The sequence below is a fragment of the Canis lupus genome, chromosome 10, assembly GCF_011100685.1.
Source record: "Canis lupus familiaris isolate Mischka breed German Shepherd chromosome 10, alternate assembly UU_Cfam_GSD_1.0, whole genome shotgun sequence".
Lineage (NCBI taxonomy): Eukaryota > Metazoa > Chordata > Mammalia > Carnivora > Canidae > Canis > Canis lupus.
The window spans coordinates 2,957,723-2,982,954 of NC_049231.1; the positions used below are offsets into that span (position 1 = coordinate 2,957,723).

The 25,232-nt window shown below is 36.9% G+C and overlaps 2 long non-coding RNA genes across 2 annotated transcripts in view; one reads left to right on the top strand and one right to left on the bottom strand.

Moving 5' to 3' along the window:
• The window catches only part of LOC102153745, a 48,090-nt gene extending 33,159 nt beyond the window's left edge, over positions 1–14,931 (bottom strand). Inside the window, exons 1-3 of the long non-coding RNA XR_005365129.1 lie at positions 14,742–14,931; positions 11,196–11,313; positions 10,735–10,855 (exon numbers count right to left, since the gene is read on the bottom strand). This is a non-coding gene — a long non-coding RNA (uncharacterized LOC102153745). The remainder of the gene's footprint in view (positions 1–10,734; positions 10,856–11,195; positions 11,314–14,741) is intronic.
• A 109-nt stretch (positions 14,932–15,040) lies between these two features.
• Positions 15,041–23,206, top strand: LOC119873579. Its single transcript, XR_005365314.1, has 2 exons — positions 15,041–15,192; positions 22,729–23,206. It is a non-coding gene; the product is annotated as an uncharacterized LOC119873579 (long non-coding RNA).
• Positions 23,207–25,232: the final 2,026 nt, after the last annotated feature.

Consider the following 25,232-nt stretch of genomic DNA (forward strand, 5'->3'; position numbering starts at 1 on the left):
ATTCTACTTCCAAAAATTTAAAATTCATGGACATGTCATTTATGAAAATTACTTTTGACTTTTAGTTTTTATTTACATTTTTTCTCATACCATAGTCAATTGAATTATTCAGCAAAACTTCCATTATTTCAGAGCAATATAGCTTAACAGCTAGCATGGACCTAGTAAATGTTGTCTAAGGTCACTGGAATGATTACTGACTTGATAGAATTATGGAGAATTGCTTTATGTATCTATTTAACTTATAGAATTGCAATTACATCTGGTTGCTATTTTATGTAATCTGAAAGCCCTAAATATAAGACCTATGATAAATTTATACAACACTTGTAAACTACAAATTATGGATAGTTTAAGTAAGCTACTTTCAAAAATAATGTGACATGACATAGGTATGAACAAATAACTAGATAAAAAAAGACTTATTTTACTCACAAGGGATAAACAAAGCATCTGTTTCAGGTTTCAAAAATAAGAGTTACCAGACCTGGGGAGTGGGAGCAAGTAGCATTCTAGTTATGCAGAACAGCACTGAGTAACAGAAAACCACTGTATACCAACAAAGTGTGACAGATAAGAAGAAGGTTATGTTTGTGTCACTATAGAGTGTGGATTATCAGGTGTAGAACAGAATGAGGCCAGGTCAAGTGGGTATAGAGAATGTGCTTGTGCCGTCTGGGTGGTGGGTGGTCACTGAGATATTAACAGGGGACTGTCACATGCAGATTTACAGTCACAGGGAAATCTGGTGGCAGTGTTAAAGATACATAAGGAGCTTAAAAAGGAGGTCTGTGTAATGAATCTGGTTACTGATAACGACAATAATGGTCCTGGAAGGGAAGGGCTGAATCTGAGAGAAATTTTAAAACAAAACAGGTCAGCTGTTATGAATAATTGTGGGGGTGTGAGTATGTAGTGTGTGTTAGGATGTCTGAATGAGAATTATTGTGTCCTAGGTTTCTGGCTTGGAAGACTGAAGGATGGTGACACCATAGATCTGAGAAGGAATGTGGGAGATGAACCTTAGTTTCTGGAAATGATGACAGATTCATTTTGAACATGTTGGATTTGAAATGACTTGGATGCCGGTTTACAGATTGTGGCTGAAGCTAGAAATTTGTTTTTAATCAATGGAAAAATACTGAAGAAGTTGATGAGCTCACCAGGTTAAAGTAATTTCATTCAGACCACAAAGATATTTTATAACAGGGGAACTGATATGGGTAAAGATCATAATGATTATTATACTTCTCCACCATTATTTTCTATCCTATTGCATTATACAAGAAAGAAATAGAGAAAATCTTAAATTAAGTAAGTAAGAGTTTTGTTTTTGTCCTTCCATCTATAAGATGTATATAGGTGTGTGTGTGTGTTTGTGTGTATTCAATGCTATACTGCTATTATATTGATCTTGATATCATTAGCATCAATCTGAAAACATACTTTAAAATATCTAAATCCACCAAATATTGTTCACCCATTATAGAGTTGAATATTTTTTGAATTCATTGTTTGATTAGAGCTTCATAATATAATAAAGCACGTGCCACAAATCCTTTAAACTCTATAGCTTTGTGATATGTGCCATAACTTTGTGATATTTGCCATCACTTAATCATGTTTGCAAGTTTAGTTCAGAAAAGAAATGGTTATTCTTTCCTGGGTATGTTATAACTGCAATTTGAATAAGATGATTACTAGTGAGTGAGTGATATGTCTACCTTTGACTGAACTGGATACACTGTGATTAATAATCTAAACTGGTATAATGAAAGAATATAGCAAACCATCTGTATGGGTGAGATGCTGGATTGACAATGGGATAAAATGAAAGTTAGCATATTAAGCAGTGTGATCAGCTCCACTATGTTCCTTACCAGAATGATGGCAAACAGGTTCCCATCTCTACTCCCAAGCCTTGGCAAGAGATATGAATACCCATCTCTGAGAAACAACTATCAGCTTTCCTAAAATACTGCACATTCTCACATCTAGGGTCCTCTAGTAAAAAAATTCAGTCATTAGGGGCACCTGGGTGGCTCAATAGTTAAGCTTCTGCCTTCAGTTCAGGTCATGGTCCCAGTCCTGGGATTGAGCCTTGAGCAGGCTCCCTGCTTTTCTCTCTCTCTTTGTCCTTCTCCCCTGCTCATGCTCTCTAGCTCTCTCAAACAAATAAATAAAATCTTTAAAAAATTCAGTCATTATTCAATCTGCCTAGAGTGAAACCTACCAGTTAGTAAGCTGTATTCATACATATTTCTTTTTTTTCCATATTTCTTAATTAGCTTTTCAGAATGTCATCACTAAGAATGAATAGGCAGCCAAAGATCACCTAATATTTAAGGAAAGACTTTGACAATAAAAATGATACACTAAAAAAGTAAAGGTGTACTTAGAAAAAACATTTAAAAATATACGGAACATAAAATGTCAAAGAAACTAAAAATCAATATATTCAGAGAGATGGGAGAAGATATTGTAATAATTACACAAAAATATTGAATTATAAATTTCCAGATACCTGGTCATAAAGATCCTAAACTTTTTTTCAAAGAAAATAAATCATATACAAAGGATTAAGAATAAGAATAACATGAGACTTCTCACATACATCAGAAGCTATAAAACAATAGAGTCAATTATGAGTGAAAATTATTGGCAATATAGAGTTTTATACCAAGTCAAACTATCAAGCTAGTATAATGATAGAATAAAGATACTTTCAGAAAAACACCATCTCAAAAAACTGTCTCTTATGTACTTTTCTGAGAAGACTTCTGAATGATGTGCTTTACCAAAACAAGAGAGCAAAGAGAAAGAGATGTATAGGATGCAAAAGAAGAGAAAGGCAAAGGAAATTTTCAGGACGAAAGTTGTTAATTGTACCTGGTGAGCAAGGAGTAAATATTAAAACAAAAATGATGGAGTTCCAGTATGGAATCTTCCTGGAAAAGAAATAAGAACCAATAAACCGTCTAATGGGTTTGACTGTCTGGAAATATTGTGTGCAAACACATGTATGAAGCTATTACATGGTATGGAAAAACAGCTATAAACTGTTTTTTATAAAGAAAATGCAAAAATGCAGCAATATTAACTCTAGGAAGAGCAAAATGTTCAAGTAAGAAAATAAAATCAAAATACTCTACTTGGCACAAGACTCCACAAAATTCATATACTCAGAATAAGAAAAGTACAGAATAGGAATTTTTAAAGCTCCATTACAAAAATGTCAAACAGATGCAGAATTAGAAAGAATGGTATAATAAATCTCCATGTACATTTTACCCAACTTCAACATTATCAATCCTTTGAAAATGATCACCTCTTTATTTTTTTTTAAATATGTTATTTATTTTTATTCAAGAAAGACAGAGAGAGGGAGAGAGGCAGAGGAAGAAGCAGGCTCCATGCAAGGAGCCTGATGTAGGACTCGATCCCGGGGCTCCAGAATCACACCCTAGGCCGAAGGCAGGCACTAGACCACTGAACCACCCAGGGATTTCCCTATCACCTCTTTAAAAAATAATCACATTCCCATCATTCTATTCCCTCAAGTAAGCAATAATTTCTGAATGTCATTTGCTACCCACTCAACATAAACATTTCTCTAATTTTCCTATAGAACTTTTTATTTTTTAATATTTTTGTTTAGGTCAGGATCCAAATGATCATTCTTTGAACTTAGATTTCCTCTCCATGTCCTCTTTTTTTCTTTTAGCTTTTCTTTCCTTGCAATTTTTAAAAAATAGAAAACAGATTATTTTTTCCTGTAGAGTTATTCACAGTTTAAATGTTGCTAGTTGCATCTCATAGTATTCTTGAAGATACTTGAAATACATATAATATGTTTAAATCTGTGCATTCATAATGATCCCCTCATGGAGGTACATTACCTGTGAGATAATAACACTATAAAAAAGTCCAACTTGAATCTTATTAAGCCTAAAAAATCTACTTATAAATATGTAAAATAATACATGAGATATGTAAGGGAAAAAGGACTAGAATTTTAATTTAACCAAATGTTATGATGAAACCATATATGGAGAGTAGATAGGAACCATGGGAAAGGACTAAAAATCCTCTGTGGCTTGATTAAAAGCAAAAGATAACATCAAGCCATGCAAAGTAGGATACATATATTATTTAGAGGTATGGAGATAAACATTTACCATTAAAAGAGTTTCAAGGTGTTGCCCCTGGTGATTAGGTAAAGCAGGGAGAGGTCAGAGGTCAGAGAGAGTATCATGGTTTTTTGTTTGTTTGTTTTGTAGCATTATTTGATTTTTTAAACCACATACTACTTTGATGGAATAAGTTTAAAGTGAAAGAAATAAGGGACCAAAAAAAAAAAATGGTAGAAACCTCTAAATTGAGTGTATTCCAAAATAGTGTGTCTCCTCTCAACACAGTTGACAGATATTACTCATCATTTATCCTGTATTCATTTAATGTATGTTGCTATTGTTGTTTAGTAGAAATTTTCTTTTTATTTCTAATGTTTCCATCTTTTGCGAGCAAGAAGGTTAGCCTCATGAGGTCACTCCATGACCCTGAACCCCTTCTTTCTCAAGATTGTCTGGGCTTGGATAATGAATTTCAGATTCATGCTATAAGCTATAAACAAACTTTTTTGTTTTCCTCCCCGGACTTGTTCCAAACCACTTCAGCCCCTTAGATACTCCAGAATAGAAGTGGAAATAAGCTCTGAACTCTCAGTACTGGGGGAGATTTTATTGAGAGAAGGTAGGTCCTTTGTATTCTTAACTCAGTACTTCACCTAGAACTGATTAGCTTGGGGATAGAGGGAGTGGGTGGAGAGTTCTCTAAACAAAGATCATATTTCATATTTGATCTCCTGGGCTAGCAGAAAAGCAAAATGGTCACAAAGGCACAAACTTTATTTTTAATATCATTTCCAATTATATCCTCATGAGAGTTTCTTTCCAGAATTAGCAGAGATCCTTGGAAATTAAGTTATTACTTTACGTTGATTCCTTTTCAATTAATTTGTGAGGCCCAGAATCACAGAGAGTACTCATCTGCATAAAGCCAAAATGACCACACAGTTTAATATCAGAGCAATTCTTAACCCTTTCAATTTTCGTATAGAGAGTCCCTCTTACTCTTTCTGAGCTATTTAAGCAGACAGAACAGTCCATTTTATTTACATTAAACATGTATAAACAATCTGAAACTTGGGAAGTTGTAAAGAAATATAAGTTATTTTTTTTTTATTTCTTCTCCAACACATATAATAGACACAGAAAGGAAAGATTGCACTTGGCTGTGTACTTTCCCCTACCCACGCAAAAGGTTCATAGAAACTTTAAGGCCATCCGTGTATTGGGAAAGGTGTTAAAGAGTAGATAATATTTTGATCATTTGCTGTTACTAATTTCATATTATCATATTACTTATATCAATTTTGTATGTCTTCCATCTTAAAAATATTGGTAGAAAAAGAAGTCTATTGCCCAAAATGGGGAAAAAGAAAATATGCAAGTCAGTTGTAGAAGATGTCATAAATTAATGAGTTAAATCAGTGGAAGTTTGATACAGAGCAGGATTTTTAGCAGACTGACTGTAAGAAAATTATTATGTTCACATAGCCAACAAAAAATGGTAATGGATGGAATGTTTTCAGTTGAAAATCTCCCTCTCTCTCCCTGTGGTCATCAGGTACGGTTCAAGTTTATTTTTATATATGTGGTTCCTGTTTACCAGTCATTTATGAACTTGAGCTATAATTGTCTTACAAACCAAATGTGAATTTTATTTTTGTAAATTTTATTGTGTTGGCAATCTGACTTTTTTTAAAGTTCAAAAAATGTTCTTGTTTTATTTGAAAGGCATTTACAGAACGTCTATGCTTCTCTGAAAATGTAACCCTGTTCCTGTCACTTGGCTTAATGTTCCACACATGTTTTCTTACTTAAACTTTGCCTCATTTGGCTGTGGGTTTTTTCTCTTTCTTTCTTTCTTTCTTTCTTTTTTTCTTTCTTTCTTTCTTTCTTTCTTTCTTTCTTTCATTCTTTTACGTAGGCTTTGAAACCATCTCTAATGGAAAAATGCAGCTGTGAGCAAGATTTCCTAAAATGTACATGGAATTAATTTTCTAGGCTTTTCATGCAAGGGCCCTGATGTATCAAAAAGGAGAGATTTTGCCAAAAGGAGTTTTAATGTATCTAAATGAAAGAGGGAAACAGCCAGAAAAGAGGTTAAAGAGGCAAGCAAAGCCCTAATGCAGCTAGGAAAGGAGAAAAAGCATGGAGAAACTAAGAGGAGGAACAGGAAAAAAAGGGGAATGGTGGACTGAGGAAAGAAAGAAAGTTAACAGCCTCTATGGGAGGAGGGAAGACAAAAGGGGAGGGAGCCCTGAAGACCGCAGGGGGCCTGGGGGTGACCTTGCCACAGGAGAGAAACCTTATCTCCAGGTTTCCATTAAGGCATTTGCTTTAACTAATCAGTGTCTCCACTCTGTCACCAAAAGCATTATTTTCCATCTGATCAGTGATTTTACTGTCTATAATTTAAGCAAATTAATTTCAGCTAAAAGGCACATTATTAAAAAATAACAATATTTTAAGCATCACCGCTGAGAATTTTTTTTCTTCATAAACGACCCTCCTGGCCACATATTGTGTTTTTATTGACACTAGAAGGTTAAAACCTGAAACTACAATGTTCGAGTTTACTAATGCACAGCTGGTGAGCTTTTCATGCCCAGGGGATTGTAAAAATATAAAGTCATGTGGCTGACTTCAGACCGTAAACATAAAGACTTTATTTTGTCGATTCTTTCTATCTCAGTTTTTTGCCTCTTATTTACTCTAAGCTCTCAAGATAAATAACAAAAATCCGAAAGTCACAGAAGAAACAAAATGTATTTTTAATATGCATGTGAGGGTTCAGTGATGTATTTTCCAGCATTGCTCCCGCGGAGAACATAAACTTTAAATGTACGTGTAGCACATTTTCCATAGTATAAAATATTTAACGTATTAATATAATACAAATAAATTAATAATTTGTAACTATGTGGGACTACAGGGTTCATTTATACAAGTTTATGATCACTTTACATATATTCTGCTGGTAGAGATGGTTTTACAAATGACCAAATTAGCCCAATTCCTTGGATGCCGTCTGAGCAAAGAAATTGCCTTATGTGAATGAATACTACATAATGGCTCCATGAGGCATTATTTCAATATTGAAGGATTGTTCATATGGAACAGAGAATAAAATGAGCAGTGTGACATGACCTGTTTAACGTTAGGCAAGCACAAAATATTAGATGTCCCAAATACTCCAAGTTATTTTTTTAAGCACCATAAAAACCTGAAGAGAAAAAGATGAGAAAAGTTTAAAATTTAACTGAAATACAGCAGTATATTAATGTCAAATGTAAGACCATGATTCTATTATCTATGCACTACAGTTGAAATATATCTTTAATAATCCTAATATAATTAAATTACCATAAGAAGTAATAATCTGCCACCATACACACTTCGAAAAAATGTAGAGATTCTGAAATTAGTTTAATGACTTTATATAAAATGATCAAGCTGGAAACAGAACATTGCCTCTTCATGTCTATACCACATTCTTCATGAAACTTGACTCTGCAGTTATTTTTTTGTGGGGTCAGGGTGTGTGTGTGTGTGTGTGTGTGTGTGTTTGACTAGTGTTTGGTTCAGTTGTTTGTTCAGTTTTTCTATGACAAACTAATTTATGTAGTCTTATCAAAATGTGCCACATTTGTGGCATGACTAAACCTCCTAAAGAATGTATCTGGGGGATCCCAAGTGGCTCAGCAATTTAGGCCTGCCTTCGGCCCAGGGCCAGATCCTGGGGACCCGAGATCGAGTCCTGCGTCGGGCTCCCGGCATGGAGCCTGCTTCTCCCTCCTCCTGTGTCTCTGCTAATCTCTCTCTCTCTATGTCTATCATGAATAAATAAATAAATAAATCTTTTAAAAAATTATAGTTATTATTTATCATTATTTATTTATATTATTTTTATTATAAATTACATTATGTTATTTATATTATTCATATTATGCATAAATGCTGACTTTTATCAAAAGTTTTTTAACAGTTATTAACAATATCATAGTCCTAATAGGATCACAATAAGTGATAGTAGGCAGCCTGGGTGGCTCAGTGGTTTAGCGCCGCCTTCAGCCCGGGGTGTGATCCTGGAGGCCTGGGATCGAGTCCCACATCAGGTTCCCAGCATGGAGCCTGCTTCTCCCTCTGCCTGTGTCTCTGCCTCTCTGTCTCTCTCTGTGTCTCTCATGAATAAATTAATAATTTTTTTTAAAAGAATGTATCTGGGGGGATGCCTGGGTGGTTCAGTCGGTTAAGTGTCTGACCCTTGGTTTGGCTCAGGTCATCATGATCTCAGGGTCATGGGAGTCTATGCTTAGCTGGGAGTCTGCTTGAGGATTCTCTCTCCCCTCTCCGTCTGCCCCTTCCCCCCCACTCTCTCTCTCCCTCTCCTTAAAATAAATAAATTTTAAAAAGAGAGAGAATGATATCTGATATTATAAGGAAGAATTTGTACTACAACCTTAGAAAACATCGATGCACTAAACACTATGCAGCGTCCTTTCAAATTTTTTTTTTTACTTGGTAGAGATAGTGAGTATAAGGGCTATCACTTTGGGTCACTATGGTGTTTATGGCCCTCGGAATCATAGAACTGACTTGTTAGGCCCTCTGGATATCTTGAGATAATGTGAGCTAATGGAAAGAATTCTTGATTGAAAGAACACAGGCTTTTATTCTATCTCTGCAGTGTTGGTTAATTCGTTTTCTTAGGAAAAGCAAGAATAGGAATCTTTTTCTCCTTAAAAATAGTGGACCAATTAAGGAAAAAGAAAATAGGAAGAGCACAGTTTTTATTAGAACTGTTTTTAATTTTCACTAGCTCATGGCAAGATTGATGATAGCAAAATGCATCTTCTAATTGCGAAAGAAGGTATCTCCTATTAAATCAATATTTGAAGGCCTCCAACAATGGGATCCCCTCTGAGCACCTCTGAATTTCTTAGTTCTTATAATGTGACATCGTAACAACTTCATCCATTAGCTCATCCAATCATTCTTTTTCTAATTTGACTTGAAGTCCTTACAGCGGCCTACAAGATGGAACATCATCTGTCCCCTCCTGCCTCTCTGACCTCCTCTCCCCTCTGCTCACTCTGATCCTGGCCCATGAGGGTACTCACTGTTACTCTAGAGTGTGCTTAGCACTGACTTGATACCTTTGCCCTACCTCTCCTTTCTTCCTGGGATTTTCCCCCAAGTATCTACTAGACTCACTTTCTCACCTTCTCCAAGTCCTTGCTCAGATAGCACACTCTCAAGGGGGCCTATCCAGGCATCTGGAAACAGTTGACTGTTCTACCTCATTGTTTTTATTGTTTATTGCTTATTGTCTCCTCTTCCCTCTTCCTGCATGCAAACTGCATGAAAATGGGGATTTTTGTCTAGAACAATGTCTGGCCCATAGAAAGCACTTAAATATTTGTGGGATGATTGAAGTTAACTAATGAGTATCATATGTCTACTCTGTCTCAGGATTTGTGCTTAGCACTGGGAATAAAATGAGGAACATGACACAATCTCTAACCCACAAGAAATGGTATAATTCCCAGGACACTCACCACAGATTCTGATTCAGTAGCTTTGGGGGCAGCCTAGACATTTGCAATTTTGCCAGATATACCAGCAGTTTCAGATGTACCCTGTTCTCACTGGCAGGCAATGAAGTTGTCTTGTCATTGGATCTTGGACACCTAATACAATGGCTGAAACATGATGGGTGTTGAATAACTCTCCCTCAGTGATGAAAGGAACATTATGATAAATAAGATGTACTTTCTGCCTTCCAGAAACTCATAACATTGATGAAATTTTTACCTGGCAGTTGCTTTTTTTTTCTTTCCCCCAAATCACTTCTAACATGATGAGAAATGAATGCTCTACGCACAGAACGGTTAAATGATAAAACAAGCAAGTGTGTGAATACGGAAATTCAGCAGAGAGAACACAGCGCAGAAATATTCCACTAAGAATTCCACTGCTCTGATCTGAAAGCCATAGTTTAAAATTAATATCAATGCTATATTTAGATATTATTTAAGAAGTCAATAAATGCAGTGCTTCCTGCATTGTGGAAAAAATGACTTTTTTGAAAACATTTCAGGTCCATGAGGGGGCTGGAGCAGCACTAGCTACACCGCAGATACAAGTGGTCAATGGACAGGCTATTATTACCGGATTCACAGTATATATAGATGTCAGTACTAGATTCACATCTCTCTGACATAAATGTGCAGGCGAGACAAATGCTTGGATTTTCGCCAAATGGGAACTCCAATTTACCTTTTTATCACTTGACACCTGGGCCAGGAATTGTGTGGATTTGCTCTAAATGCACTTGAACTATAGTTTAGGTGGGGAATGTTTTTGTGTACCACCATGAAATTTTACTATAACACAACTTGTCATAGCAGAGCCTTCAGAACAAAGCCCGTGTTTATTATTGGCAGTAGGAGAAAAGCCTTATTACATAGCACAGATTCATTTATCATATGGTTGATGAACATCATATGCTGCCCAAATACCAAGGTCACACAAGAATTGCCTCATACGCTAGATCCTGAGACACATAGCCATTCTCAGACAAAAAGTTAAGATAGGTAGTACTCACTTTTGATGGACTCAGTTCTCTTCTTTTATGCATATCCTCCTTCTATTTTTCTATTCTTTTCTTCAGACATCAGTACTCTCATCACTCGCTCTTGCTCTCTCTTTTAATAGACCCCTATTTTCTGGAAAGAGACATATCAATAAGTTATACCCCCGTGTGAATTTGTCAGTAGGTTGCTATCCCAAGGATAACTTATCCTAAGTGAATTTGCCTCATAGGGTGTCTCCCCAGTTGTGAAGTTGGAGTAGTTTTCCCCAAGTTAAATGAATTTCAGTATCTGGGATTGGGAATGATACAGGTTTTAAAAAGTATGGAAGGGTGAATTATTGAACATCTATTGTGTGCCAGGGCCCATTTGGTATTTGTTATTCAATTTAGTCATCCTGAAGAATCCTGTCAGGTAATATTATGCCCGTTTTACAGATGGGAAAACTGAGACTTAATGAGGTTAATTTATTTACCCAAGTTTATGGGACTCAACCCAGTTCTTTCTGACTTCAGAAACTCATACGCTCCTGCCTTTCCATGTCCCACACAGGCCCAGGACATACAGATGTGGGTGGCATATTCTGATGAGAACTGGGAAAGAAAGCAAGAAGAAAGAAGAAAAGGGAAATAGTGAAATGCAGTACCTGACTGTGTGCATCCATTACTAAAGTTATAAGATCAAAGTTATTAGGTCATTTGGGAATACATTTCTTGATGAAGTTATCAAAGAGCATTTGGAATTTAAGGTGGAAAAATGAAAATTCACCATGTATTAATTTACTACTCCAAGTCTGGCCCTTTTGGTACACATCTCTAATCCCAATAATACAAGCTGCATCATTATCTTCATTTTGTCTTTTAAACTCACTGATTCCTTCTTTAGCCTTATCCACCTTACTCTTATTCCATGTATTGGAGATTTTATTTTAACTATTATATTTGGGAAAACTAATATTTCCCACTTATTCCTTTTTGTAGTCTCTTTTTTCACATTGCCTAATACCTCCTTTGTCTCCTTCGATACATTTATTGTGGTTATTTTAAAGTTTTGGTTGGTCTGTTCTAATACTTATGCTTCAGATGGTATATACTGTTAAGCTGTTGGATATCTTTTAGGTAATTATATCTTTTAAGTGTTGTGTTATTTCGGCCCATGAGTGCATGTACTTGAGGCTGTCAGCTACTCTAGTAGGTCAGATATATTTGGAAAAGCCAACAGACAGGGCCAAGAGTAAGTTCCAGGGTGAGAGTGTCAATCCGTAACTCTTACTTACTAAATAGTCTTTTAAGAAAAATGTTTGATTAAGGTAAAGCCTACCACTACACAAATATTAGAATGTCCAAAATTAAAAAAATTAAAACATGGCAATATCAATGCTGATGAAGATGCAGAGACTTGAACTTTTCACGTATTCCTTGAGGGAACACCAATGGTAGAGCCACTTTGGAAGGTGGTTTGGCAGTTTCTTATCAAGTTAAAAATACACTTAACACTTGACCCAGCAATTCCCCTTTTAGTAATTTACCCAAGAGAATTGAAAACTTATTTCAAATACGGCAGCCTGGGTGGCTCAGTGGTTTAGCGCTGCCTTCAGCCCAGGGCATGATCCTGGAGACCCAGGGTTGAGTCCCACATCGGGCTCCCTGCAGGGAACCTGTGCCTCTGCCCCTCTCTCTGTGTCTCTGCCTCTCTCTCTCTCTCTCATGAATAAATAAAACCTTAAAAAAATTTCAAATAAATGCATACATGCAAATATTTATAACAGCTTTGTTCATAATTACACCAAACTGGAAAAAACCAGATGTTCTCCAACCAGGGGATGGATAAACAGCCTGTGGTATATGAACAGAGTGGAATGCTACTCAGCAATACAAAGGAATATACTGATGATATAATACCATGAATTTCAAATGAATTATGCTGTGTGGAAGAAGCTGGACCCCAAAGACTACATACTGCATAATTACATGTCCATTTCATTCTTTTAAAAAAATGGTGGTTGCTGGGGGATTGAGGGTGGGAGAGGGGTAGACTACATAACGGTGGTATGAAGAAACTTTCAGATTAATGTCAAATCTCACTGAAATGTACACCAAAAAGTGAATTTTATTGCATGTAAGTCAAAAATAAATACATGTTTTTGGGCAGCCTGGGTGGCTCAGCAGTTGAGCCCCTCTGCCTTTGGCCCAGGGTGTGATCCTGGGGTCCCCGGGATCAAGTCCCACGTCCGGCTCCCTGCATGGAGCCGGCTTCTCCCTCTGCCTGTGTCTCTGCTTCTCTCTCTCTATGTCTCTCATGAATAAATAAATAAAACCTTTAAAAATAAGTAAATAAATAAATATATACATACATACATTAAAAAAAAAAGCCAAATCTACTTTACTTGGATAATTACCATACTCACTTTCCACATAATAAGAATGGAATTAAAAAATTCTTTGAAATATTTTGTTTTAAATTTAAGAAACATCTCTTGATTTTGCCACAAAGTCACACCTGAACTCTTTTCGTTGGATTTATTTTAAATGTTTAATAAGCACTAAAGTCTGAAATTTTTTTCAGTTTTATTATTTTTTATGTTGTGCCAAATCTGGTTTGTGTGTGTGTGTGTGTGTGTGTGTGTATTTTAAGATCACTTTGTTTTCTTAACAAGTTCCTTTTGAAGAGAAAGCTTTCAGTTCCATTAATAGATTCTTCCTTTTTCCCTCAGCTTATTAAACTTGATGGAGATGAATGAGTTCAAGTGCAGGTGGCCATAAAAAAAGGTCAATTCCCACCCACCTGGGGTTGGCTGGCCCTTTATTCAAAATTACGGGCAGAAAATGTTAAGGTGATCTCATGCTCATAAAGGTGGGCCAGCATTCTCTAACACAGGTGTTAAGAAAGAATTCAGACAATCAGAGAATTGTTGAAACCACATCTGTCCCCTTAAGTGTGCACAGCTGTCTGAACATATATTGAAACTCTCGGGCCTTTTTTTTGCAGTAACTTGCTTGAAATGATGGATAACAAACCACATTCTGAGTTTCTAGTTCTAATAAACACACTGAAGTGGCCATTCAAGTCCAGAACAGATCCTTCCCTCACCTCAATACCCAGGGCCTCACATAGCCCTTGGTAATTACTGGGTATCTAGTAAATAAATGAAGGGTGAATAAAATAAAACTTTCTAGGTCTTCTAAATATGTGACTTTTCCCAGATTCATCAGTTTTTATGTTTCTTCTGTAGTATGAAAATAATACCTGACATCACAGAACATGGAGAATAAAAAATAAGTTCATTACTAATATAAAAGTGTGCTGAAATAATACAGAAGTTTTAAAATATAAAATTGAATCTATGGTGGGAATTCTAACATTGTAACTGACTGAATCCTAGATTGTCACATTCTCGGAGTCCTTCAGTTTATTGAAATATATTTTAATAAATTTTCAAAAAGGCATCTTTGCTTGGGATGTCAATGCATCCAACAGGTGATTCTTACAGGATCTGTTTACAGAACCATAACAGGTTTCAAAGAAAATGAAATAGGCACCATCAATTCTTGTGCTCTTTCTTTCACAATACTCAAACTTCACTGGGTAATAGAATCCTTGTTTCAACTTGGGTGGGAGGTAGAGAAAGGGAGAAGAAAGAGGCAGACAAAGAACAATAAGTTAATTATTTATAAATGTCTAAGTCTAAGCATTTCTTCGTATGGTGACTATTTCTCAACATTCTGATCCACCCACTGTCTGTGCAGTAGTTGATTTTTTCCTTTTGAGGGTAAGTTAGCTGATTGCTTGAAATATCCCCAATTTCCCAGGCTTAAAAATAAAAAAAAATAAAAATAACAAGTACAGTACATCTTGGGCTGAATCCACTTAAGAGCACGATGGCTGCCACGGCTATGAGACACTGTGTTATTCTCTTTGTCTTGGGCTAGTGTAGCTTGGAGGAGGAGGGAGCTGCATATTATTTACAATCTTCAAGCCATTGGTAAATGCTATCGCTTCTCTTTTGCTTGCATAATCTTACCTGGAAAATTAGAAAATCGAGAATTTAAATTTGTAGATTCAGCTGGGAATAACTGGGACTGGCAGTTAGAACACTGTCCTTCATGCGGAAGGGGGTGATAGTGATGATGATAGTGATAGAAATAAAAATCCTCATAGGAGCTCTCTTTCCTCAAGTCCTTTCTATCAGTCAGGTGTTCACTAACATAATACGTGCATTGTACAACTCATAACCAAAAGTTGCAAGAGTAGGGTATTTGAAGGAGCCCCCTCCCCCAAGCCCCGTGATGCTAGCTTTATGACCAGATGGCCATCGTTATCACCATAGCAACTCCAGGCAGTCTTCTCTCCTGCCCCACTATATTCAGCCAACCCATCTAAGCCTGATGTGCCAAGGGACCTATAACCCCCAAAGTTGAAGCAAAGTGGCACAGGAGCCTTCCTTGGGGAATGCTTCATGCTGTGGTGACCCTGTAAGTATGTGGGTAATACTTAGACTCTATAGTTACCCCAAATAGTCAGAACACCTTGTCAGGTAATTCATCTGAACTCGCTTACTCTTCAATCCTACTGATTCCCCACCCCTACCCCCTGCTCCCTCCCTACAGGTGGGGAAGCTCTCACAAGGAACCTAGCTGAGCACCACAGGTTGGTCATTAGATACAGACATTGTGCCCCCCTTCCTCTATCTCATCACTAGGGACACAGCCGCAGTGGGGATCACTCAGTACAAGGGAGGCGCTGGCCCTAATGTCAAATCTCTCTGGCCCTACACCAAGTTTTCTTTCCAGTCCTTATTTGCAGCGTAAGCCCTGAAGAGACTGAAAGAAGACTGGAAAAGAGGAGAGTAGGAAGTCTAGGAAAGAAAAACTGTGGTAATTTAATATATTCTTTTAAAACTGTGTCTAAATGAGAAACTCATACTATTTTTTACGTGTGGTGCCCAATGAGCAGTAGGGCCCCCAGCACATGTTTGTTGAATGAATTATGCTGGTTCTAAATTACGCAGTAACCAGTCTTGAAGACTGGGCTTTCTGGATAGTTGCTTCTCTTGGTTGCCAATTTATAGACATTACTCTACCACTTAGTGTCTTTATTGGGTCTAAAAGAAACAGAAGCTGAATATCAATTCAATTGTTAAACTAATGAAAAATACAGTCTTCTTGCACTATTTGTCACTTTGACTACTTTTGGGAGGGGGTGACACACAGATAATCAGAATTTTTGCTTCAAATTTTAATTTTCAGAATTGTACCTTACATTTGGTTTAAAAAGCATTTTTGAAAAAAAAAATAAAAAGCATTTTTGAGCCAGTGCTTCATATTATGATCTGGTACACAGAGATGAATAAGCTGTGTCCCCCCTTCTAGTGTGGGGAATAATCTGATATTTGGTGGATACAAGGGTTTGATGGCCATTTTGCCTAACTTCCATATTTATGAATTTCCTTTCTAAGTTCCTATTCTTTTAATTAGATCCAGATTGGATTTTTTTTAAAGACTTATTTATTTATTTGAGAGAGAGAAAGAGAGAGAGAGAGAGGGATGGGGAAAGGCAGAGAGAGGGGAAGAGAGAGAGTCCCAAGCTGACTCTGTTCTGAGTACAGAGCTGGTCATGGGACCCTGAGATCATGACCTGAACTAAAACCAAGAGTCGGATGCTCAACCCACTGAGCCACCCAGGCATCCCCCAAATTGGGATTAGTAATTGGACTTTCCATCTTTAATTTTGAGGGTAGAGTGATGTTTTAAGTGAAAATATGATTGCATTCCTTTTTAGTTAAGAACTTTCCAAGCCTAACCCTCCTTCAAACCCTCAAAGCTTCAGAGCAAACTCTCAAATAGATAACCTTCTCCTCTCCTAAAGAGCCTCTGTGTTGGCACCTGAGAAAATATATTGGTTACTTGTCAGCCTTTTCATTCAGACATTACCTTTTTTTTAAAGATTTTATTCATTTATTCATGAGAGACACATACAGAGAGGCAGAGACACAGGCAGAGGGAAAAGCAGGCTCCATGCAGGGAGCCCGATGCGGGACTCAATTCCAGGATCTCAGGGTCACGACCTGAGCCCAGGCAGATGCTCAACTGCTGAGCCACCCAGGGGTCCCCAGATATTAAAGAAGGAATCATATCTTTTATCTTGCATTCTCAGGACCTTACTGGCATATAGAAGATATTTAAAAATGTTTGTTGAAAGAAAAGCAGAATGAATAAAGAAAATATAACACACTGTGGACTATGAAAAGTCAGCCAAAGCCAAATATGGTTTATGTGAGCAAGTAATGTTGGTACTTGCAAGTGGTAATCGATGAGGCAGGAGTATTGTGATTTTGGCAAGCTTTTTGGAAAATTACTTGCTAGGGGTGTAGGGCACTTTGAGAAGGCTGCTTTACATACTGAGTTGAAATAATAGTCATCAGGGAATAAATGAATAGTCTGCGGTTAGGCTGAGTATATTCACAGCCCATTAGAAAGGCATTGTAAGGCACATGTTGTGTTTATTTTCCTGTTAAATAAATCCAGTTATTTTGATGGCAAGAGTATTACTGGTAATTTTTAATAGGCTATGTCAAATATTTAGAGGTATTAGACAATAGCATAGCTACATTTACTTTGTTATAAGAACATACATACAACAAAATATGTACCATTATAGAGACCTTTCAACCATTTTTGTGCAGCTTTAGTTCATATATGAAACATTTTATCCATATGAAGTTTATCTTTAAAATATAATGTATTTAAAAATTTTTGTTTTAAAACTAAAGATCAAAAAATAGAATGTTACATAAATGGCATGACTTAGTTGCTTAGATTGTAACATTTTCAAATACTATTAAAACTCACTTATCTGTTACTGGATGATTATTTTCACAATTATTCTATCAGTGTAATTAAAAGATCAAAGTATAAATTTTTAGAAGGATACAAAAAAACAGCATAGAATAAAAACATTTGTACTTTTTTTTCTTTTGTCCTGCAGAAGCTTGGAGAAAACCTGTTGTTTGCAAGATAGTTGTAAAACCAGCAACTGGTTCTTAGTTATTCTGATTTTTTTTAAAAAATAAGCTCTATGCTCAGTGTGGGGCTGGAACTCATGACCCTGAGATCAAGAGTCACATTCTCTACTGACTGAGCTGGCCAGGCGCCCCATTCTGAAATTTTTTAGAGATTTTATTTATTTATTCATGAGAGACACAGAAAGAGAGGTAGAGACATAGGCAGAGGGAGAAGCAGCTTCCTGCCGGGAGCCTGATGCAGGACTCAATCCCTCAATCCCAGGACCCCAGGATCACGATCTGAGCCGAAGGCAGACGCTCAACTGCTGAGCCACCCAGGTGACCCCCATTTTGAATTTTTAGAAGAGATTCAGAGTGGAGTAGTTTGACCAACAAGAAACATCAATGCACTGAGGATCACAAAACAAAACAAAACAAAACAAAACCCCCAAAAAAGTAAATGAAAAGGGTAATATTTGAATGCCTCAATTAAAAGATCACCAAGAACCAGACACTTATTCTAAAGTAATGGCTCAAATAATGCCAAAATTTGCTATGTCTCAGCCATTTTCTTTAACTTTTTCCAAAAGAAAAATTCCAGAATATTTTATCAAATGTAACAGAAATTTATGATGAGTTTTCAGACTTCCTCCTCCCGGTAAAGATATTTAGTGGAAGTTTTTCAGTCCTGGAGACATTTGAGAAAGCTGCTGAAAGAAACAAAGACATACTATTGAAATTTCTAGATTTATAGTAAATTAGGATTTTTATGAAGCTCTGCCAAACTTATAATTATTTCCCATCCGTCACTATCTATTGTTCCAAAATCTCTCTTGTTAGTTCAGCAGTAGTCTTTTCAGGAATGAGAAAAAAGCCCAAGAAAAGTTCCTTTATTTTAACTTTATCATCTTCAGTATGGACGTATCCTTTCACTCGGAACATTTGTTCACTGTATGAAACATCATGAGTGTTGTTGGGACGAAGGAATTACAGGAGCTGGGCTCAGTTCCATTCCCTCTCTGAATAGGAGAGAAGCATCATCTACAAGAAGAAAAGATTAGTCTGTGCTCCTTGTCAACTGGGCCTCCAGGTAAATAAACTAATGATATTTTCCAAGAGGAGGAAGTCTGATCAGCAGGATGTCTCTGGCTAAAGGATTATTTATGATAAATGAACCCATAACCCACGAGGCATGACTCCCTAGAGAATTTCACCTAAGCTATATACCACATTCTGAAGTAGAACATGGAAATATAACTGTAATGTTCTTTGCAGTGTGAGGAACCCCACAAAGCCTCATGGGGACCTTGTCTATTGTTCTTATGTCCAATGAGGTAAAAAAGATGGACCCATGGAGACACGTGAGAGGCTCCAGACCTCTTTACTCCTTCTGAGTCTCGTCTCTTTCCTTAAAAGCTGTTAGTAAAGGTTGATACTGGGTAAAAAATCTCTCACTCTTTGAGAGTGGGACTGACAATCTATCTTTTGCATTAATTCAGCCATCACAAATAATTCCAACATATATATACATATATATATATATATATATATATTTTTTTTTTTAAATAGCCACTGCTGTTTTTGCATTGATGTGATTTTCCAGAAGATGACTTTTGGAGACAAGAGATTATTTTCCCTTCAGAAGGAATAATATGTTTAATTTTAACTAGACATTCCTTTAAAATTGAGTTGTAATTTGAGAGTAACTCTATCAACTCCAAAAATTTCCTTTGTAGATGACATCCTCTCTGTGGCCACATTAAGGGAAGGTTTTGAATAGCTGAAAACAGAATTATGTCAAAAAGATGATGGAAGATGTCTCCCCATTTTTTGTCTCTTTATTCATTTCCACATGATGGGTTTTAACAATGACTTTTTACAAGTATTGTTGTCTCCCATTTTCCTAAATGACAGAAGTGTTCATATGTCTCAAGTTCAGAGATTTGAGAATTTAACTTCCAGTATGTTTTAAAGCTAATTATAACACTAGATGTTCCAGCTTTGTCTCAATATATGCAGGCTGCAATAAAAACAAAACAAATTTTTAATTTTGAATAAGCCAAGTCCTTAAATTTTTGCCATTTTGATAAAGATCTATAAAACCATGTTGTGTGTTGACCATATCTTCTGCTATTTTTTTTTCCTTCTGGTTGAACTGGAAATGTTCATCTTTAATCAAAAGAGGTTCACTTCCTCTCTTAAGCAAATTAATCCTTAAATCATCTGGAACCAGTACTGGCCAAGTAGCAATATTAGAATAAATTAAAATATCATTAACTGTCTCCTCTGCATCAAATTGTGGTCTTTAGGGGCACCTGGGTCGTTCAGTCGACCCAGCTCCAGTCATGATCTCAGGGTCCTGGGATTGAGCCCCATATAGGCCCCCCCCTCAGCGGCGAGTTTGCTTGTCCCTCTCCCTCTGCCCCTCACCCCTCCTCATGCCCTCTGTCTCTCAAATTAAAAAATAAAATCTTTTTAAAAATGTGGTCTTTCCTAGTCTCTCTGTCTCTGTCTCTTTCTGTCTCTACATCAACTATATGTATATAGTTGATATATATACTATCATAACTAAATACAATTGACTGTCATTCTTTCCAACATTTTCTTTCTCTTCCTTGTTGTCAGTGCTTGTAGAACATGATTCCTTGTTCTCTTTTAATCCTGCTCTATCTGAATCTTTTATCATTTTTGTATAGGTCCTTTAAATAAATAAATTTGTATCTCTTAGAATTTTTTTAACTATACACAGTGTTGAAAGATACAGTGATGTTACAACAATGAATAGTATTTTCATTGGCATTTAGTGAAATATTAAAAAATTAAGTCCAAGGGGCATCTGAGTGGCTCAGTCAGTTAAGTGCCTGACTCTTGATTTCAGCTCAGGTCTTAATCTCAGGGTTGTGATTTCAAGCCCTGTGTTGGACTCCATGCTGGGTGTGTAGCCAACTTAAAAATAAAACAAAACAACAACAATTAAATCTGAGTTTTTATTTAACCTTATGAGTAATCATTATCTGAGTCTTTGCAGAAATCATTCTGGTGGGAGTATTTTTCTCCAGGTGTCATTTTTGGAGCTTTGAGGAAAAATTATTTATTCTTTTTAGTCTCACTTCATTACTGGAAAATGCTACAGAATGAAAGTCTAATAGTGGAAAGACTTTCCCAGCCAAGCTGGAATGCTCATTATGAAGCTGTGCATGTAGTACAGACACATTTTTAAAAGTTAATCTCAACCTTTGAAGTACTGTGTGATCTAATAGGAAATATGGATCCAAGAAAATCAGCTTATATTTTGCTCTCTGATGAATGAATTTGTCTTTTCTGAGTTATCTTTTTACTTGTTTGAAGTTTTAAATGAAATTAATCAAACGCAAAGCATACTTGCAAACATCTGGAATCAGACTTAAGCAACGAACAGTGAAACTCCGTTTTAGAGTGGCTCCATCAGGAAAAGCACGCAGACATTGAGAAGGCACCTATGCAACAACTAAGTGTAAGAAAATAAATATTTATGTGGAAAAATGAATGAAATGTGAAGAATAATGCCAGGAGAAATGACAATAAATGAGGATCGTTTGTGGTCAAAAGAAATAAGACAAGCAATGTTTGAATTCCTCAGTTGTTTTCACCAAGAACTGGACATTCATTCTAAATCAAGAGGTCAAATAAGATGAACATTCAGGGCAGCCCCGGTGGCTCAGTGGTTTAGAGCCCGTGTGCAGCCCAGGGCCTTATCCTGGAGTCCCAGGATCAAGTCCACGTCGGGCTCCCTGCATGGAGCCTGCTTCTCCCTCTGCCTGTGTCTCTGCCTCTCTCTCTCTGTGTCTCTCATAGATAAATAAAATAAATAAATAAAAATCTTAAAAAAAAAAAAGATGAACGTTCATGTGTTTCAGCCATTTTCTCTGATTTTTGCATAAAGGAAGTTCCAGAAGATTTTACCAAATATTATATACACGTATAATGAATGTTGTCATGAAGATAGAGGGGATTTTTCATGTGTGGAGATATTTGAAAGCTGATAAAAGAAACAAAGATGTGGATAGAATTGAAATTTTTAAAATACACGGTGGATGAGATTTTTATGAACCAATACTAACTTTCTTATTATAGTCAGGTAGTAGAGGGGGTGTAAAGGAAGGGAGGGAATGAATCCGAGAAATATATAGGAACTGGACTCAACAGCGCTTGGATATGAGGGACAAAGGAGGGCTCTCTTATGACTCTTCCTTTCTGACTTAGATGATTGAATGAATGTTAGAATCATTGTCTGTGAGAGTACGGAATATGTGGCAGGTCAAGGGCATGAAGGAGGTAGCCACTGAAGCAGAAGCATCTATGACACTTTTGAGTAGACCAGTGGGCTAAGAAGAGGGGCCTAAGATCCTGGAGTTAAGGAGAGAGGATTAGGTGACAGGTTTAGATGTTGGATTATCATGGAAAAGAGAGATGAAGCCACAGAAATGTATGAGTTCACTGAAAATGAGAATAGGGACATGCATGGGACCCTGAGTGAAGGCACTATTCATGGGGTGGGAGGAGCAAGTTATGCAAATAGAGATGATGTTCAATTAGATGCCAAAGGAAGGAGTAGCCAAAACTGATCAAGTGCTCCAGAGGGGACAGGGAAGTGACACTGAGGAGGTCACTGCAAAGCCGAACGGGGTATGAAGATGTAGGCCATCAAGAGGCCACAACTCTTTCAAGAACTTAGCTTCAAAGGGAAGGAGAGATTAATAATTAGAGTAAGAAACAGAGTTTTGGTCAGGGATAGGTTGATTTTACTTTCTGATTGTGAAAAAAAAAATGTTTCTCATAAATAATTCAAAAAGGTCTATTAAAATGTGAAGGCCATTGATCAGTCCAACACCCCATATTCACAAATACTAGAAACCACACCTCTCCCTTTAGCTTTCAGTAGCTCTTTGAATTTCTAGGGTAACTTAATGAAAGAGGCAGAAAGAGGTTTGTTGAAAAGGAGTCTTTAACCTGGTATCTCTTCTCTCAGATCTCAGTTGGGCCTGACTCAAGAAAGCAGAACTTTTGCACAGTTTTCAAAAGTGCAAATAGTACAACACTTTCTCCACCACCTTTCAGTGACTGCCTCTCCCTATCACCCTGCAATCAGTGACAAGAGGGTCAGTCGGGAGCGTTGTCCGGCAGTCTTGTCTCAGCTCTGAATATCCAAGACTTCAGTCTGGATTTGCATTGGCATTTGTTTCCACCAGAGAGATAGAAGAAATAATAGGAACACCAAAAGCCCTTCGATGGGCAAAAACCACATACAGCTGACAAACAGAAACAAAAGGAACTTTCAATACAATAGAGCCTGAATTTGATTATGAAGAAACATTAAACCCAGACTGTGAAACATTCTTCAGAATAACCGAGAGATACTCTTCAAAAATGTCAAAGTCATGAAGGACAAGGAAAGACCCTGAAACTGTCCCAGATAAAGGCAGTAAATATACATGTCATATAACTGATCATATAGTCCGAGTTTTTCTTTAGCTTTAAGAAACATTATTGGGGCAAAAGTAGAGATATGAATAGGACTAGATGAGATAATAAAGATGTCTCGATGTTAATGTTCTGATTTTGATAATTATACTGTGATTATGTAAGAGATTATATTTAGGGTTTGTTGTGATCACTCTGCAGGGGAAGGATGGACCTTCACCCATAATTTGATTTTCACATTGAGATTTATGATTCCATACACATCTAACAAGGGTATGAAAAGGGTTATTACTTACACAATTGATGGGTCCTGGGACAACAGGGCAAGCCTCCCAAGCAGGTCAGAGGGAACGAAGGAAGAAGACTGGCTCAGGGTTTTCATTGTGGTTAGGGAGTGAGGCAGACTGACAGTTTCTCTGCACAGGTAGGGTCTTAAATGATTTGAATGTCCCCACAGCAGTTAAGGAAAGAGAAGAGAATCAGGCTTTCTGATCAGATTGCTCAGGGGGAGAAATTGGGGAGGGGGGGTTTAAAAGGCATCAGTAAATATCAGAAAATGGAGACAGACTCTTTATCACAATTATTTTTTTTCTTTATCACAATTATTTCTGCAACTTACTCTCAAATAAATCAGAAAAATACTACATATATGTATATATGGAGAGAAACAGCAAAATAAGGCAAATATAAAATGTGAACATTTGGGAAATTTGGATAAAGGCTATATATAGTTCTTTGTACTATTTCTGCAACCTTCTGTGTCTGAAATTATGTCAAAATAAAAAGTTATTTTTTCGAACTAAAGGAATACTAGGCCACTTAAAACTTTCTTCTTGAGAAGAAAATTTCAGATTCCTAGTAGAGAAGAAGCAGCAATGAGGCAAAAGAAGCTTTCTAGAAGTTTTTTCTTTTCTGAGTAAATTTCCAATCCCGTTTTAATGACAGCCTTCTTTGAGATTATAAATATGCCACAGCAGTAGACTTTGACTACATTTTCATATGTATTCTTTTCTTAAAAATTCAAATTCAAGTGTGTCAACACATAGTGTAGTATTGGTTTCAGGAGCAGAATTTAGTGATTCATCACTTACATATAAACCCAGGGCTCATACAACCGGTGCCCTCCTTAATGTCCATCAGCCATTTAACACATCCCTCCACTCACCACCCCTCCAGCAATCCCCACTTTGTTCTCTGTAGTTAAGATTCACTTATGGTTTGCCTCTCTCTCTGTTTTTTTTTTTTTTTAATCTTATTTTTCCCTCCCTTCTCCTGTGTTCATCACTTTTGTTTCTTAAATTCCACAAATGAGTGAAATCATATGGTAATTGTCTCTCTCTGATTGACTTATTTCACTCAATACAATACCCTCCAGTTCCATCCACATCTGAGCAAATGGTAGGTATCCATCCTTTCTGACAGCTGAGTAGTATTCCATTTATATGTACACCACATCTTCTTTACCCATTCACCTGTTGGTGAACATCTGGGGTCTTTCCATAGTTTGGCCATTGTGGACATTGCTGCTCTACACATTGGGTTGCAGGTGTGCTTTCAAATCAGCATTTTTGTATTCTTTGGATAAATACCTCATAGTGCAATTGCTGGGTTTATTTTTGACTTTTTGAGGAACCTCTATACTGTCTTCCAGAGTGACTGCACCAGTTTGCATTGCCATCAACAGTGTAAGAGGGATCCCCTTTCTCTACATCCTCACCAACATCTGTTGTTTTCTGCGTTATTAATTTTAGCCATTCTAACTGGTGTGAGGTGCTATCTTACTGTGGTTTTTTAAAAAAGATTTTATTTATTTATTCATGAGAGACAGAGAGAGAGAGAGAGGGAGACACAGGCAGAGGGAGAAGCAGGCTCCCCTCAGGGATCCCAATGTGGGACTCAATCCCTGAACTCCAGGATCATGCCCTGGGCCAAAAGCAGAGCTTAACCGCTGAGGCATCCAGGTGTTCTCCTCATTGTGGTTTTGATTTGTATTTTCCTGATGTTGAGCATCTTTCTGTGTGTCTGTTAGCCATATAGATGTTTTCTTTGGGA